The 14,891-nt window shown below is 43.0% G+C and overlaps 1 long non-coding RNA gene across 1 annotated transcript; it reads left to right on the top strand.

Moving 5' to 3' along the window:
- Window positions 1–5,732: 5,732 nt before the first annotated feature.
- LOC142600972 (uncharacterized) lies at window positions 5,733–14,686 on the top strand. The gene is made up of 2 exons (XR_012834489.1): window positions 5,733–6,511; window positions 7,664–14,686. It is a non-coding gene; the product is annotated as an uncharacterized LOC142600972 (long non-coding RNA).
- The last annotated feature ends 205 nt before the right edge of the window (window positions 14,687–14,891 follow it).

Raw genomic sequence — 14,891 nt, 5'->3', positions numbered from 1 at the left:
ACAACACAACTTTTCTAGGAAAACAGATGTGACAGTTACCATTCTGTGTTGCTTTCTGAGGCCTGCTGCTGTAGCCTGCTAACAGCACAGAGATGTACAGAATTGCCCACAGCAGAGGCAGGGACACAACCTACTGTTCAAAGAGCCTCAGGAACAAAGACCTGATCATCAAATGAATTAAGAGGTGATCTTACCCTTCATTCAATAAAAAGAATCATTAGTAACTCCATTTCTGTGAGGAAAGGTTAAATCTGAACAGCCTTTCTGTGCCAAATTCTTCAATCACAATTAATGTACCTAGGACTAACTCATGCAACAGCAGCTGTAGCAATGAATTTTTTTGCCGCCTGAGAAAAATTTACACTGAAATGTGGAATAAGGCTATGTCAAAGGTAAAATAAACAAACCATCATAGCTAATGCTGGCCAAGAAAATAAGATCCAGCACTGCAATCCTTTTGTACTGTTAAACCACTCATTCTCTGGTTTTCACATTTTCAGCTTGTGCAGATTTTGTCTTTGTAAACGCAAATATCTGCTGGGACTGGGAGTAGAAGAAAAGTTGTGGTTAAACCCTTCTTGTGTCCAGCCCCATTCCTTCAATAATCGGATGAAAAAGAAATAAACTGTGAAGTTTCTCTTCCAGCAGTCAGAGTATCACAAAATAAATTGTGGTTAATCTGTAGTAACAGAACTGTCCATTTCTTCCAGGCAGATGAAACATAAAATATGCAGTAATTCTTAGAGCACTTGCTAATTATTTAACAGAGGTATTTTCCACACAAAACACATTTAAAAATTGAAAAGCGTCACTAGTCCTGACCAGAACATTTTAAATAGATTTTTATCAATGATATTTTGAAACAGAGGACTGCAACTGACCCCAACTTGCAGCCTGGATTCAGCTGAATCCTACACAGATTATAGACCCTTCTGCAAAATATGTTCTTAACAGGAAAAAAATATGGTATCACGTATCACTAACCTGAAGCAGGAATGATTTCTAAAAACTGGCCAGGAAGAAGCAGTGTCGAGACTGGGAAAGGATTTCCAGTTCTGCCTTGTCTGAACTTCAGTTACATGCTTCCTAGTTTCTCCGTGCCTCAGTTTACTCAGCCTTAGCAGCAATCTTCATACACTTTGTGAAACTCTGGAGCTCAGGTGCTGCAACACACAGCAATTTCCAGTGGGTGTCATTTACAGTGACATTTTATTGTTCATCATTCAGCATTTCCTTTCCTTAAGCATCTGAAAATTTGGGGTTTATTGGGTTTTGGGTTTTATTTTTCAATGGAGTTGTGCACATCAGGTTATCAGCCAGCTGTCCCTATGTCCCTCTCTTGAGCTGATGTCACCACTTCAGCACCATCCATCCATCTTCCCCTGCAGTGTGTGCTCCTTTCCTAAGGGCTGCAAATTTGACCTGCCATTAATTTTGTTCATTCACCATGGTTGTTTAGGAGCAAAAAAAGGAAATGTTGACATCACTACTTGCCTTCTTTCTCCAGACCTTTCTTAAAGAGAAATACAGGACTGAAAGTGAGGAGGGTTCAGGGATTGCAGTCTCCCAGGGTCACATGAAGAGAACAAGAAAAAATTATTGATGATCAAAAATTGAACAGATTAAGAGTTTGGTTAGCCTAAAAAAGAAAAGACTGAAGGTACACATGTCGACAGTCTTCAAAATACAAAAATTCTATGGTAAAAAGGAAGGGAACAACCTGTTCTGTACATGGATAGGGCAAGAAGTAATGGGGTTAAACTGCACCTGAGGAGTTTCTAATTGGAGGTAATAGAAAACTGTCCTAAGCTAAGGAAAGTGGAGCACTGGAAGAGATGCCTGGGGAAGGTTATAAAGTTCCATCCCTGATCTTTGCATAATTTGGATATTTACCAGGAAAGAGATGGGGAGATTGGATCCTGCTTTATGGCAATGAAATCACAGGATGGACCAGACTTTCGCATTCCTTTCTGTCCCCTACATCTATGCCATAGATGTGAAGTCCAGAAAGATCCATTCATCTTTGTCTCTTCCATTCACATATATTAAAAACCATTCCCTCACCCAACGAACTTATGGTTTATACTACTCCAGGCTGAGTTCTCTGTGCATGCCAGCAGTTCCTGCCCCCACAATACCCAAGTTCATTTTACACAATGAACCACGTTCTATCTTGCAAAGGGGGGTGAATGCCCCCCCCTTCCCTTTTTCCCTCAAAATGTCCTCATGGTAGAGAAAAATTTCTTCTCAATTGAAATCTGCTCGTAAGATTAGTTCCAAGCATGTGAGCAAGATGCATGAGTCAGGAGCAGGACCACCACAAACACCTCTTCCCAGCTTCTCATCTTTTGCTAATGCTGATCTGACATATCAGAGAAAGGTGACTCTTCCCCAAGCCACCCAAGGTCATGCAGCCAGGGACCATGGGGAGAAAATTAAATCAAAACAACAAAATATCATTATTTCTTGAGCCTTGCAGGCAACTGACAGAAAACCTGGAGTGTAGGATTAATGGACAAATACAATACAAATACAGTTGTTTAACACCCTGAGTGTAGCGAGTTCATCTTTCTTCCAAGCAGCTTTCCAAATAGGGTGGGAAGAGCAAGGAAACGCCAATGGGACTGCAAAGGCACATGGAGTCAGTTCCTGAAAAGGGTGCTCTCATCCTTCCATCTGACTCTTGGTGAAAGTCCTTAAATGAAAATCAAATTCACCTTGAGGACCCCAATTTATGACAAGCCTTTCCTTCCTCTCATAGAAGCCACCTCCATGGTCAGCCTTCCCATGCAGTCTCCTACCTCTGCTGCCTTATCCTGCTACAGCGAAGAAACATCGTTTCAATGACAGCTCCTTCACACTTAACATCCTTCCTTGGAGATACCACTTCCCCACTCCAGCTTTAATTGCTAAACCCTAGGTCAAACCTGCTCTCTCATACTAATTGTGACTGTGAATTTATGAAGCTCCACCATGACTAGCATAGGCTGTTTGCTCCCGCTGTCCTGTTTGGGAGGTTGTTGAGACCTTCAGTCCCCTGGTTGTCAGCAACCTCCTTCCTCCTGGCTTCCAGTCCCAGTTTCCTCCCGACAAATTTCACTTGCACCAACAATGTTCAGCTCAATGATGCCCTGTACGTTCAGCTCACTGCACCACAGGATTGCTCTTATGGAATCACTTCCACACCATATATACTTCTGCAGCCACATATCCAGACATGCCTGTAGTTACAGGCCAAAATCTACGATCACAGCACCCATCCACCTACAAACTGAGAGAAGTTTACAGACTATTACCCAATGTTTATTTGTGCTCCCATCGTATAAGGAGTGACATGCCACTGTATTATGGGAGATGCTTGCATTTTGGTCATGTCATAGGTAAGTCTGGGTACCACAAAATAGAAAGAGCTGTGCAGCCATCAGGGTATCGGGCATCTAGCTGCAGGCAGGATGATTACATACCAGTCAAACTAATCCCACTTTCAGCGTTTATTAGGTTAAACAAGATGAGCTCCAGAACAGGTCTCCAGTATATTTAAGAGCAGAACAAATTACAAGACATTTTCTGCCAAGACAGATGTATTGGGTTTGTGTTGCAAGGTTTTGGTAGCGGGGGGGGCTACAGGGGTGGCTTCTGAGAGAAGCTGCTAGAAGCTTCCCCTGTGTCTGTTAGAGCCAATGCTAGCCGGCTCCAAGATGGACCTGCCGCTGGCCAAGGCCGAGCCAATCAGCGCCACTGTGATAACATATTTAAGAAGAAAAAAAAACAGTTAGAGTTTTTGCAGCCGGAGAGAGGAGTGAGAAGATGTAAGAAACTCTGCAGACACCAAGGTCAATGCAGAAGGAGGGGGAGGAAGAGGTGCTCCAGGTGCCGGAGCAGAGATTCTCCCTGCAGCCCATGGAGGAAGGATGAGGGGGTGTAGAGATTCCACCTGCAGCCCGTGGAGGACCCCACACTGTAGCAGGTGGAGGCACCTGAAGGAGGCTGTGACCCCATGGGAAGCCCATGCTGGAGCAAGCTCCTGGCAGGACCTGTGGAGAGAGAAGCCCACGCCAGAGCAGGTTTGCTGGCAGGACTTGTGACCCCGTGGGGGACCCACGCTGGAGCAGTCGGTTCCTGAAGGTCTGCACCCCATGGGAGAGACCCATGCTAGATCAGTTTGTGAAGGACTGTAGCCTGTGGGAAGGACTCATGCTGGAGAAGTTTGTGAAGGACTGTCTCCCACGAGAGGGACCCCATGCTGGAGCAGGGGAACAATGAGAGGAGTCTTCCCCCTGAGGATGAAGAAGTGGCAGAAACACCATGTGATGAACTGACCATAACCTCCATTCGCCATCCCCCTGTGCCACTTGTGGGGGAAGAGATTGAAGCCAGGGGTGAAGTTGAGCCCGGGAAGATGGGAGGGGTGAGGGGGAGGTGGTTTAAGATTTGATTTTATTTCTCATTCCTCTACTCTGTTTTGCTTAGTAATAAATTAGATGAATTCCCTCTCTCAGTTCAGTCTGTTTTGCTTGTGATGATAATTAGTGAGTGATCTCTTCCTGTCCTTGTCTCAACCCACAAGACTTTCATTATACTTTTTCTCCCCTGTCTAGTTAAGGAGGGGAGTGATAGAGCAGCTCTGGTGGGCACCTGGCCCCCAGCCAGGGTCAAACCCACCACATAGACCAGTGCATTTGGATCTTGTTTTTGCTTATCTCATAACACCATTTCAACTCCATCTGTGATTGCTGTGCTGGGAAGACAATAGAAAATAGAACACATAGCTAGAAGCATCTATCAGGTTTTAGCATCTAAAAGTTTGTGACTCCCACAACAGGACCTGCCATTAACAGGAATCAGAAATGCAAGAGGAAACTCAGCCAGATGTCTGTACCCTACCATTGGTATGCTTCATGGCCTCAATGTGCACCTTTAATCCAGCATCATCACTTGAGCATTTCCTGCCTGTGACAGTCCTTCAGGATCAAAACCAGGCAACCCCAGAACAGCAATGGGTAAGGCACGCCTTCCCAAAGGCACGGTTCGAGAGATCAAAGTTAACACACTTGATTACTTTTGCAGTATCACTGAGGCCATGGGGAGGCACTGGACGCAAATCAGAGCATCGTAGAAAGGTACTGTGAGGTAACTCCCGCCCCTGAACATTAGTATTTTTAATGTGGATGGTAGCCCTTTTACCTTCTCTTTAAGCCGGCTTAGCACGAAACTCGCACAACTAGCGAGCTCACCTGACTACGCTCAGTCTCAGCGTGCGCCATGCCAACACCCCAAATTAACCCACATATTCCAGAATCTCCACTAGGACAAACGCAGCGCTCTGGGTGAGCAGGGAAAGCCGCTGAATCCCGTAAGGCGGGGATGTTTCGGCAGGACGCGCAGGTGCGTCAGGCCACTCCCGCTCACCTCCCCGCGGAGGCAGCGGCCGCCCCATGACTAACCCGGCCCGACAGCCGCGACCGCCGCGCTCGCCTCACCGCCAACCGCCCCTCTCCCCCCGCGCCGCCCCCGCCAACCGCCGCCCCCGCTAACCGCCGCCCCCGCTGACATCACCGAGCTGGATTTAAATAGCTCCACAGCCCCCTGCCTCCCGGATACAGCGCGCTCCATTGGCGGCGGCGCCAGCCTATGGCAACGCCGCGCCGCTCCCCTCCACCAATGGCGAGGCCGCCGCCGCCGCGCGCCTCCCCTGTCGCTAAGGGAGGGAAATACAGCGCGGCGCGGCGCGGCGGGCTGTCAGGTGCGCTGGGCTGAGCTGCGCCCCTCCACTCCGCCGTCCAGGGACGGGGATCGGCCGTGGGGCCGGGTGGGTTTTCTTTCCTTCACCCCCCCCCCCCTTGGTTTTTATCCCTGCTAGGTGAGCTCATGTAGCCAGCCGCGTTACGCGGCGGTGCCGGAGCGCGGGGAGGGAAGGAAGTGTGGAAAGTGGCGGTTTTCGCCTTTGTTTTTAAGGGCTCCGGCGGTGGCGTCCTTGGGGCGGTGAAATGCAGGGAGAGCGTCGGGCGGAGAGCGGCTCCGCCGCGCTGCTTCCTCGGAGGGAGCTTAAAAAGAGCGAGAGATGTGTCGGTGGTGACCTGGGGTCTAGCCAGGCTGCTGGGGCTTAGGGGCCACAGACGGTGGATTTGTGGGAAGAGGACGGGATGAGAAATAAAGGCACCTGGCAGCGGTATTAGAGGAGTGGGGGGAAGGAGGCGGAGAGGCGCTGGGTACCCCCGTACGCTGCCGGAGCCCGTGGATGTTTGCACCGCGCGGGGATGCTCCCCGCCGAGCTGCAATGGACGCTGCCCGCCGCTGGCCGCAGAGCGGAGCCGCCCCGCCGCTGCCGCCGCCGCCGCCGCCGCCGCCGCCGCCGAGGGAGAGCTGCTCGCCAGGAACCGGCCCGCAGCGCGCCTCTCGCCCGGCGCCGAAGAGGGACGGAGCTTTCCTCTTCGGCAACGCTCCGCTGAACGTAGGCTCTGCAGCCGGCCGGCCAGCTAGGTTGCATGGCAGCCACGGCTCGAGCAAATAGGTAAACGCCACTGTGTAGATGTGCTGTCTGGAGAGAAAAAAAAATAATAATAAAAAATACGAGGATGCGGATATTGGGTCTGACACAGGGGACTGCCGCTGCATGGGGAGATGTAATAGCCTCTTCTCCTTTGCCTCATGCGGTGGCGAGATGTAGTCTAAGGAAAATGAAATCCTTACGTAAGGCGGGTTGGATACCTGCTGGGTCGTGCATCGCAAGAAGCTGCCCTGCCAGAATTACCTGGGTCTCTCCCTGTTGTGCCGCAGCCTTTCACTACAGGGCCTGTCCTAAAAGCAGACTTTCATCTTTAAGAGCTTGTATATCTAAGAGCTGCATAGCATTGTGGAACAAACAAAAATCAATTACATTCCAAACTGAGAAAATTTAACTCATTTCACTTGTTACCAAGCTTACAGGCTTTAAAGGAGAACTATAAATCTACTTTGCTGTCAGGCCGTAACACCGTTGCCTAAAACATTTCTACTTAGTTACTATTTACTGCTTCACACCCTCCAAATATTTGACTTGTTTCTTTCCCTTATCCCCAATGTGTTAATACATTGCCTGAATATCGTAAAGATGTCGGTGTGCATACTGAAAAGGCAAGTGTGTGTGTAAGAACTGTAGGCAAAACACAGAACAGGGTTGAGACATTTCTTGGATTTAATCTCGGTTTCTGGCTCTGCCTACGGTTTACAGCAAGGTGATGAACTTTCTGCCTTACTGCTTTTCTTCCCCATTCATCCCCAAATTGAGAACAAAACTTACGTCATGGTTTTGCTGGGGAGATTTTTTTTTTTTTTAAGATAAAATAAATCCTATATGACATGAAATATTAATTATTGTAGGAGAAGCTCCAAATACTTACTGTAGAGGCCCCGGTAAAAGTAAAACTAAAAATCAAAAGAATAATTTATCCTTCCCTGAAACAAAACCACTGAGGAGTTTGGAAATCTGAGTAGCATGCCTATTTATGGCTTTATGATATGATGAAGTTTGTGTCAAGGTTTCTTTCCCTTTGGCAGAGGGGAGCCTGTAATAAGAAATCCTTTCCCCCCCCCCCCGTTTCTGTTTCTTCCTTCTCCTTACCTGTTATCGCTGTCCGTGAAGGATGAGGACCGTGAAGCCTTGTTTCCCCTTCTGTTGTTGCAGGAATCCTTGGATGAATCGGAAGTAAGCACCAGGAGCATTTGGTGATGTCCGTGGGAGAAAGGCACGAGCGAAGGCCCCATTCCCTCCATCTTGAGCCTTCCGTGGTGATTTGCAGCAGCACAGGGAAGTATGAAGCACTGAGGGACTGAAGTCAGTGCTTAAACCTGACTTCACTTCAGCGTAAATGACCAGGCAAGGTTCAGATCAGTGGAGGACCAGGGGTAGAATAGCTGAAGTACTTAAGGTGCGTCTTTTAAAAGTTCTCTTTTGAGTATTTAATGATTAAGGAGCTATTTAGAAAAGATGACTCTCCATATATGTTTATGTGTCCTAATAGAAGATGATGGTCCGCATTATCTTACTTGCCAGATACCTCTTGGGTGAATCTGTATCACCTTACTGATTTCGGGGGAGCTGTACTGGTTAAAGTTAGTTAAGGAGCTAACCTGCCTAAGTTTTAATAACGAATAATATTCTCCCTCTCTTTCAGTCAGATTTACCCTTCATGTTACTTCTGTTTCATAATCCTCCTAGCTCTCCATTTCATCATTACAAGACCAGCAGCTCATTGTAAAAAGAAAGAAAAAAAAATGACAAAAAAACCCTTAAAAGATAGTCTTTTTGCAATCTGATCTTTATTTTCATTTTTAAATAAATTTAGGGCTCAGCCTATTTTTTTAAATAGGCCATTTTAGTTTCATTTACTTACACTGGTATTTTTTAAAGCCAGAAGCTCACAGGAAGAGAATGTGTTCGATGCACCAGAACCCTTTAGGGTTTTGATAAAAGACATGATATCGTGAGTAGCATCTCCACTTCTGTTATTCTTCTTATATAGTAGCGACAAGATTGAATCACCATTTTTAGCTATTCTTCAGCAGAATTCGTAATCTATCAATGTGCCAGCTCAACAGCAGTTTTCTCTTCACACTAATGTGAACCAGAAGGTCCAGCTATCACTGATTTTGACAATTTTATTTTATCTGAGATTGCATGTGTTGCAAAAGTTTGAAGAAAATGAATTATAGGACCTATTATATTTTCCTAAAGATGTACAAAACATAAAATACGTCATCTAAAACATTTTGAACTCACTCGTACTGGATAACATTCCTAAGTTAGGTGTTTCATAAGCCTTAAGCTATAAGCACTGTAAAATATTTGTGTGATAAATAACAAGCATAAGATCATATGTGGGTCCCATATTTTTTTGAATGCTCGGATTGCCCTCTGTATTGTTACATAATGCATCATAAAGAAATACGTGCCTTCATTCTCTTTAAATCACTCCAGCATGGATAGTACTAAGCCTTCCTTCAAGTCCTCGTTATGCAAGTCCTTGCTACTGTTAATAGCTGTCAGCTTGGCATGGTTACTTAAAAAACAAAGGTAACCACAGACTTTTTGTGAAGCTCCTTGCATTTCTGGAATTTACAATGAGTCAGTTCCAGGTGCTTTGCTCCCTTTCTCAACTATAAATAAAATTGCTATGAACAAACAGGTTTTTCCCCATTAGAAGAAAGTCTCTTTCGTTCCACTGTATCACAAGGTAATCTGGTTTTTTGTTTGGTTGCGTCTGTGAGCATATTATATTATGAGTATCCGAATGCACTTCTCCAGTGTCAAATACAGTGGAATAGACCAGAATACAGTGATATTCTGAATGTCTGTTGGAAAATGCAGGCATATAACTAAAAGTGCTGAAAAAATACGTAGCATAGTAAAAATCTATGACCAATCTAGCAAAGCTATTAGATAACAAAAAATCCATATAGGCATTAAGTACTATTATTTAAAGTAAAATCTGTGTTATACAGTATAAGCAGCGTTCAAGTGAAATTGATGATACATTTGTATCGAACAGAAAGAATCGTTTTTTAAAGCTATGATGTTACAACGTTCTGTATTTCTTTACTTGGGAAGTGGAATATTCCTTGCCTTTTTGTAAAGGCATAAAATTAACAATTTTAGGTGCACTGCCTGCTTTCTGGGGTTTTTTTCTTCTATCAAACATAGAGATCGTTGGTGGAAAAAAAATGAGAAGCCTGTCTGGGTTTTCCACTATCATGGAGATCTTTCCAAGTAGCCTGTCCTGTAACAAGGCCTCGGTTTTAAAGATACTGAAATAGGAACATCTCAAAATTCATAATACTGACTATATAAAGAAAAAATTTGCTCTCGGTTTATATTTGTAGAAGTATACAAGTAGTAACTCGGTGACGTGTCACCAGGAAAGGAGGGTTTTGTTTCATATTCTATTAATAGATCTATTAATTTAACAAACCTCTATTGCATTTTTTACATTTTCCAACCTTTTTGTGGCTCTTGTAAATTTGGGGTGCTAACTTACTTATTTGCTTCCCTTCTGCTACTAGTAATTATTTCAAAAGGTTCAGCTATATTCTGTTCAGGTTTTGGTATGACACATGGAAAATAATTTTTTTTTTTATTCCTTTTGCAAGCAGTAGGTTGGTGGGAGGAGGTCTGCACTGTAAAACAGTATATACCTACTAAATTGTACTCCAGTGTGAGATTAAATAAGAAAGAGCAGAATGGCTGAGACAAAAGTCATTTGTCACAGATGTTCATGCAGTTCTGTGTTTTGTTTTAAGCTGGGTTCATCAAACATGATAAGGAGTCATTTCTGTCTGATATGAAGTTCCCATCCAAGGAGACTAAAAGTGGGTTAAGTTTAAACTGAGGTTTGAAAATACAGGGAAATGTTACTGGACAATTGACAGCTTGATTCGATAGCCAAAGTGGACGCAAGGAAGTAAATTGGAGAATGCTATTTTTGCAGTGTCTAAAATATGTCAGTTCAGAAGTAGGAAGGAAAATGCATCACAAATATATTGTTGTGGAGCAGGGTTACTTTAGCTACAAGCTGCTTTTGTCTGAGAAGCACAAAGATTTTACCATAAACGTCTGAATTACGTAGATTATAAAGGGTACCGATGCTGTCGGACAGCAAGCATGAAATGTTGATGTGATAACGTCTGATAATTGACATTTACTGACTGCTTTTACAGTATTTCATAAGTTTATAACATGTTTAGTAATAAAACTTAGTAAAAATGCACAAGGTAATCACTAGTGTAATATTTATTTCATTTTTTTTAGATAGGCCAATTATCAAATTTAATAAAGTAGAATATGAATGAGAAGGCCCAGAACTAAGATTACTTTAAAAGGGGGATTTAAAAAAAATGACTATCAATCAGGCTCATTCTTAGTTGGTATTAGTTGCTATCTCTTTTAATATATTTTTCTCTTCTGTAAGTTCCTTTCTGTCTCTCTTCCTTCAGAAATACTATGCCTCTGCCCCAAAAGGGAGAAATATAATGGCTACAATTAGCTTCTGTTTACTGGAGCAAAATTATTTTTTTCCTAACTGAAATATATGCATTAATTTGCTAGACTTCCAGCTATTTTTACTTATGGTATTTCTGAGAAATGGATAGTGATGTCCATTTTAATGCAGCTTCCTACAGTATAGCAGCTGTAATCTGGCGTTTTTCTCTTCAATAGTCAGATATACAGAATTGTCAGCCTTTTTGCTTTAAAGTACCTGAAAGCTGAATTGGAAAAAATATTTTTGATACAACAAGTTTGGCTTTTCAGTCCGTACTTCCTTTTGACTTTTCTAAGTAAATGCTACATAGACTGGTTATCAGAAAAATCAAGGCTTACATAATCAAGCCATACATTTTTCTACTGCCTCCCTTCCCCCACTTAGCTTTCATTTTACTCTGAAAAAGGAAAAATTTTGAATAGAAAATTACTATGACATACTGATTATATACACATTTTCATGAGACTGCATGGCTAAGGTATTTGTATGTATTTAGTAAAAGAAAGCAGTGAGCAAAATATTAAAACCTTGAGATGGCTAAACTTAAAAATTATAGTAATCATTAAATACAGCATTGTCTAATATGATGTACCGAACTGTGTAGCATTGAGTCTTTTTTCTGCTTTTCATGGGGAATTAGAGTACTTCTATGTATTCCTTATTCAGAATAAGAAAAATAAAAACGTCGTACCCCATTTTTTTACTTGTGGTAAAGCTGATGCTCGTTCGTAAGGGAGTTGGTTTTAATACCCAGCTTTCAGAGGTTGAGCAGTGATTGTTGTTGGCAAATTATATAGCAAATGAATCAAAACTCTGTCCTGCTAGATAATTACAAATCGAATTAATTACAAAGAATAATATTAAAATTTTATCTAAATATGTTAACGTGAACTCTTACCCATAGGTGGCAGTCAGCTTTCACTGTAGTAGGAATGACAAACTTTTGGTTCATGGTATTTATACTTACGCTGAAATAATTTTGATGGGGTATGCGTATGTGCATGTACATAAGTATATACATGTCTGTGTGTTGGGAGAGGGTGAAGGAGGTAAAATTAACCCTAAAATTAATTAGTAATTAGGAGGAATCTGAATTGCTATATATAAGCAAAATAAATTATTCTGGAGAAAAGATCCAGGTATTTTTAAAACCACACAAACAATTTTTTATCTGTCCCTTGCTGAAACTCATCTAAATGAAGTAGTCATAATTCAGAAAAGAGCAGGTCCGCTAGAAATTGAGCAGAAAGGCAAGGGTCTCACCAGCCTTTACCATGCCCGGTCCTCCAAACTGCATTTCTGCTTCATTGCCCACTACCTGTAACTTACAGAAGCGCCGCAGTGACGACACTCTGCCCTGGAAATCCCAGCAATAAGCTCCCTTAATCATTGAGCAAATACAGAAAAGGTGCTCTGGGTGAGGGTGTTCTTTCAGGCGTGGAGAGCGAGCAAAACCCGTGGGCTGCGGTTCTCTTTCTCTTTGCAGAGCTGCATTGACACCCGTGGCAGCACTGCGCGAGGGGAGGACGCTGCCTGCGAGAGCAGAGATCCGTTCAATCTTGCCCTCAGCTTTTTTAGGGCTTTATGAGGTTGAGGGTGATTTCCTTTTGCAATATTGCTAAGGAGGCCCTAGGGACCCCACCAAAACTGGAAGAGATAGAAGGAGCTAATAAGGCCAAGCCATCTCTGCCTAAAACAAACAGAACTTGTGTAACTACACACATGACATACTAAGATGATAGAGCTCTTCTGAAAAAAGAAGACTGAAAACTGAAATTCATGAGTAGGTAAAGTCATATTCTTCTTACTGTTGCAGCTACACTGGGACTTGTTTTGGTTAAGATTAATCTAATATTGTGTCAAGGTAGGCCACTGCACACATTTAGCAGAGGTCAGGAACTCGCATTTTACAAAATGGAAAATTGGAAAAATAGACAATTATGTGTTCCTACTGCAATGTTTTACTGTGATGCAAGATTAAGGGCTCAGAATGGTGCAGTATTATTAAAACAGAAGGCCTAATTCTCCTTATGCAAGAGTCGCTTATACACGTCGTTGTATAAGCTGAAGCAGTCAGTATGATTTCAGAGTCAAACAGGGTATTTCCACATATATGCAACCACGACGTGACTAATTAGATACTTCCATATGCACAGACCCATTTGTTCTCCAACTGTAATAATCAGGAGGATTGCACTCCACATTAATTTACACTCTTGTGTAACACTACTGAATGCAAGACAGCAGGTGGTGATAAACTGGCTGGTGACAAACGTGTAAATTTGATATGCATTTTGAAAATCAAAGCTTTCATAGTCGGCTCTGACCTTGACGTAGGCAAGACTGGAGAAGACCTCCCCAGCCCAATGGCCCGATCCCACCTATCGCAGGCAGCCATGTTGCGCTCTTCAACTCACTTGCAGAGATACCAGACTCCATCTTGAAGCTACCCTTGTCATGAGGTTGCTCCTCATTTTCTGTTCCTTTGAATCGTTAAAGATTTCAGATAATGTGTATTCAGCACTAGCTGACCCTGTGATGTTCTGTGGGGTCTTTGACTTCAGTTTAAAGAGCATTTATCTCTCCTGGTATAAAGTCCCTTCCCATCTGTCACCCCTTGAGCTTTCATAGGTTACTGCCAAAACCTGCTCAGCACCAGTTCAGCCAAAACAGCTGTCCCATACCTGTCGTAGAAGAGGATGCCTACCCCCTCCTCCCCCATTCTTCTAACCCTCCTTCATACCTAGAAGTGGAAACACTTTCAGTAAATCTCTTTTAACATACACGGTTAGAAGTAGACACAGTACTCCAGATAAGATGTCATCAGAGCCTCTCGTGGTAGCATTAATACCTTCCTATCCCTGCTAGGTACACAGCAACTAATATTTTCTTATTTTTAACTCTTATATTCAGAGCTACCTGCTATGAACATCTCACAGGCCTTCAGGACTGACCGAAGCACCCAACTTACTCTTTTTTTATGGGTGCTGATAGCAAAAGTTCTTGTTATTCATTCCTAGTTTATGACCTTGAACTTTGCACTATTATACCAGTATTGCATGACAAGGGTGTCAAAGGGCTTTTCTAAGAAAGAAGGGTGTCATCAGTTTCATCCACGCCACAGGCTTCCCGTGGATTTTCTGACGTGTCCAGATTTGTTCAGGAATATCTTCGCTTTGCATGACTATAGACGTGAGCTGGCACATGCACATGATACAGCACAGGGCTTTACAGGTGAGCTAGCTTGGCTCATGGAAGAGTTGTCTCTCATACTACATTTGCACAGACACATCACAGTACGTTATTTCAGGTAAACCTTCAGAAAGTTATACAGTACTTCTGACTCGGTGTCCTGCACTGGCTTCACTTGACAGCTCTGGGAGCAAGAGACCAAATTCTGAAATATTTTTCCAGGATCAACAGAGGAGATGGACTGGGTGTCACATTATATTGTTTCTATTGATTTGTAGGTTAATCTCCAGTTTACAGGTTATGCCTGTAAGATTGAAGGCAGACGGGGATATACAAGAGTTGTGTGGCACTCTTGAATAACATGTAAAAATAAGATTTTAATTTTTTTTTTAATAGAAGAATCTGGAGGATTTCAGTGATTGCATTTCTGGAAATTAAGTAACATTATGACTGTCTCTAATTAAACAAGCAAAAATCTATTTTTCTTTCTTCTCCTTGTCTTCCCTTGGAACTTGCTGTATGAAATTTGTATTGTGGCACTTTTATAAAGCAATTTTATTTGATATATTTTACTTCTGTGGGACAACTAAGAAACTTGACTACTGTGGTTTATCTTTATCATGAAAATACCATACTGGAGAACTTTTGCTAGGTTTGGTGTATGCCAAGTTTCAGGATCCTGAG

Source organism: Balearica regulorum, chromosome 3 (assembly GCF_011004875.1).
Source record: "Balearica regulorum gibbericeps isolate bBalReg1 chromosome 3, bBalReg1.pri, whole genome shotgun sequence".
Taxonomy (NCBI): Eukaryota; Metazoa; Chordata; class Aves; order Gruiformes; family Gruidae; genus Balearica; species Balearica regulorum.
The sequence above is the reverse complement of the archived record's forward strand: the minus strand, read 5'-3'. Positions and strand labels throughout refer to the sequence as shown.